Source organism: Anser cygnoides, chromosome 2 (genome assembly GCF_040182565.1).
Source record: "Anser cygnoides isolate HZ-2024a breed goose chromosome 2, Taihu_goose_T2T_genome, whole genome shotgun sequence".
Classification (NCBI taxonomy): domain Eukaryota; kingdom Metazoa; phylum Chordata; class Aves; order Anseriformes; family Anatidae; genus Anser; species Anser cygnoides.
In genome coordinates, this window is record NC_089874.1 from 75,414,468 (window position 1) to 75,418,382 (window position 3,915).

Here is a 3,915-nt window from a genome sequence, read left to right on the forward strand (position 1 = left end):
TTCTTATACTGATTACTAGCCAAAACCACTGAAGTGTTTCCTGACTTCCTGTAGACCAGGTTATGCAACACAGTGCTATAATGACTTAACAGTTCAGCTTTTTAAGAAGAATGGACACCTAATTAGATTTGGCTTTGTGACAGTCCTTCAGAATGTGTTGCTTCTAAACCTGATTTGAACAGCTCAATAATCTGTAGGCAAGTTGTTACTTAAGGTGACTCTTTGGGAAACTTGCTCACTTAGTTAAGTACTTAATAAGAACTGCACAATTTTAAGACTGTGTTAAACCACAGGGTGGCACGGGGTGTGTACCCACTATATCTTCCTCCTTGAATAGAAGGATGCTTACCCCTGATAGCTGAGACACTGGTTTGTACAGGTGGGGAGGAAGATAAATTCTCTCTAAGCTGGTGGACCTCTTCAGAAAGTTTCTCCAAAGTATTCTCTTTTACTTAGTGGAACTCTTGAGAAAGTTTTTCCACAGTGAAGATGCAGGCCTGTAGGTAAGAGGAGAGACTTTCTTCGTACTGCCAGAGTTGTTTAGGCAATTCATCCACCGTGGGTTCCTCTTGGTTTTTCCAGGTCATTACTGCCAATGAGCTGGCATATGATGATGGTGCACTCTGTACAAACTTCCAGCACATAGGTCATGTACACTTGACTTCATCTGGATCCTTGGATAGCTAGTCATTGTCTAGGTCCTCATAAATCACCTCCTGTACAGCTAATTCCCTCAGGTACTGGATTCCCTTCTTCATGGTTCTTCATGGTGGTCCATTTGCCTGGTTGACATACAAGATCTTCCTTGAATGGATACCTTTCCTTCACACCTGACAGGGGATGCCTCCAGAGGGTGAAGATCTGTACTCTATTTCCAATTGCTTTGTCAATGCCTGTGTCCTGAGCAAGGGATCCCAGCTGCCTGGCTTCCCTGCCCTCTAATTCCAGACTACTGGCTTCAGTGTCCCGGCACCAGAGCAGCCAGGTGACAGAGGTGCTCACCTGGACAACGACCAAAATCCTTCCACATATCTCGTAGCTCATGCTGGGATAGGCCTCGGGTAGTAATTGATGCTTTTGTGATATCTTCCTCTTCATCTTCCTGTTTGTGTGATAGCCCAGCCACTGCGAAGTAGCCCATCTTGTCGTCATCTTCCTCCCTAGTCTGAGTAGGAGTTCCTCTGCGTTCTAAACAACCTGACTTTCTCATCCATTGTTTCGTCTTGGTTACAGGGGCAACTTGCACTGCTACAGTCTGTTTCCCTGACCCAGCCGCGGGGCCTGTCACAGAGGTTGGAACAGTTGCAGGGCCTGTCACAGAGGCTGGAACAGCTGCAGGGCCCATCACAGGGGTTGGAGTGGTCGTTGAGCCTGTCACAGGACTTGGAGTGGCTGCAGGGTCCATCTCTAGGTTTATAGTGGCATTGATTGCAGCTCGATAGGCGTAGGCCAGGCCCCAGCACGTTGCAGTGATTTGTGTATCTCTGGTATTGCCCGGGTGATGACACCTTTTTCAAGCATTTTACCAGATTTTTAGGATTTTGCAGTTGTTCAGGGGTGAATTTCCAAAGCACTGGAGATGCCCACTGCTCTAGATGCCTGCCCATATCCTCCTACACTCCCTGCCGCTCATAACTATCCTGCCTCAGAACAGATCTCTGGATGGCATTCCTAAGTAGTTGTTTAACCTTAAACAAAATCTGAAGTGCATTCAGGAGACATAGCAATAACAACATGCTGGTCTGAACACCCCAAGGATATTCAAAATCTTGTAGAGCTATTGTAACTAGCCCAGAGAAGAAGAGGTGGGTGAAGGAGAAAGGGAGAGTGAACAAGTAGGAAAAAATATCTCCCCCTGTCCCCTCCATAGATTGGCTCCCTGAAGAAAAAAGTTAAAAGGTGTAATTGTTAATAGTTTCTGAGATATGGTTTCCAAAGTATGGAGTTTACGGCAGTGCTGAATACAAACTGAGTACAAAAATGACTTAGTGTAAGCACTGCTCTGGAACAATTAAAAACATCAGTGTGATATCAACATTATTCTCATCCTAAATCCCAAACACAGTACCATATCAGCCACTAGGAAGAAAATTAGCTGTATCCTAGCCGAAACCAGGGCAATCCCAAGAGCAGTGTTAACACTTTTTGAAAGAGCTGACTGAGAGCAAAAATATTGTTAATATTAGTTGCAGTATGAGACACCATCCCTCGCCTTTTTCTGAGACCCTAATATGAGTTTAATAAATTCTTATTTTTTAAGTCATTCAGTAGTGTAGCCACAGATTATGTATTAAAATCTTCCAATTTTGACAAAGATCCAAACATAATCCAAAAGCAAAGAAAATAGACTAAATTCACAAGCTAACCATCTTGTACCTGAAGCACAATTCTAGGCCTATGCAGTTTTCATTGGCACATACATTTTAGGTCACCTGTTACAACATGGCTGAAATGACTTTGTGGAAATTTGGTTTCTCTGAACACTTCTGTCAACATATATGGGCTCATATTCATATATGGGTTCATATTCCTATATGGCTTCATATTCAGATGAACATGTAAATATGTTGTTAAATCAACATTCTTCCAGCAAAAATGAAGTTCACGCAGCTTTAGCAGTCTGAAAATATGCACTTTAAAGATTTATTTATTTTTTTTAGAATTCTTCTTCAGTCAGTGGACAAAGAAGAACCTCTGAGGGATAAATCATCCTCCTTAGGCATCAGAGAGAGTAAACTGCTGTTTGGAGATACTAATATTTTCATTATCTTCAAACAATGGAATCTAAATACCTAATTTAATTTAAGTATGCATTTTAGATAATGAAAGTTAGGGCAGAGAATCCTTTACAAATGTGGGGTTTATGATTTTTGAAAATGTTTAAGCACCCTAGTCTCGCTACTGCCAAAGAGGTGTTGGTGGCAAAATATTTGATATAACTGGCCCTCAGGCAATTAGGCCAGAGTCACAAAAGGGCTTAAACACGTTTCTTGTGCATGGAAGTTCTATGGTTTACCCACATTGTCTGAAGAACAACCTACTTTTATTTATTTTCAAACTGTGTCTTAGAGGATTAATATACTAACTTCTACTATTAGGTGAGAGAGAGAAAAACAGTTATTATCTGACATCTATTGTTTATTTATGATTGCTAGTCACTGTAACCTCTGTTATCTCTTTTTTCATGTTGAAGAGTACAGCCCGCTTAGCTGTCCCCTGTGAGAAAATATTCCATATCTTTGATTCCCCTTATTGCCCAGAACCTCTCTGAACTTCTCCCAATTCTATGGCACATTCTTGAGATCAGATTGAGCTGTACAAAATGTCCAGGAGGCAGGTGAAACAGGGATTAGTTATAAGGCATAACTATATTCTACTTTTTCCCTCTGCCCTTTGAAATAATTCCATGTGTGTTTTTTTTCATTGATCCTGAACATTAAGTTGACATTTTTCATATATCTGTATACTATTACCATAAAATCTCATTTCCAAGATGGTCTCAGAATTGTACTTTTCTGCTTGAAATAAAGGAAACACTTTGCCCACCTCCTGCCCCTGACATTTCTTCATATATGATGATCTTTCCTGGGGGTTTTATTGTCTAGTCATTTACCTCAAGAGACTCTCACCTTGAGTTTTTCACACTTGGTCTCATCCTTTCTATTCTGAGTAAATTAGTTTTAGCAGAAAACTATGTCACTTCATTCCTCACCCTGTTTTCCAGGTGTTAAGAAGAATATACCTATGTGCAAATTCCCCAGTGATCCTTTTCTGTTCCTGAACTTTGCTCCCCTATCTCCTAATAAATTATTTATTTGTGAAGTGACATCCTTTTTATGTCAGGGCTGTTTAGTTCCCTTCAAAACCTTTGGTGAGCAACTCATGAAGGCTTTTTAGAAATCTAGGTAGATTGTG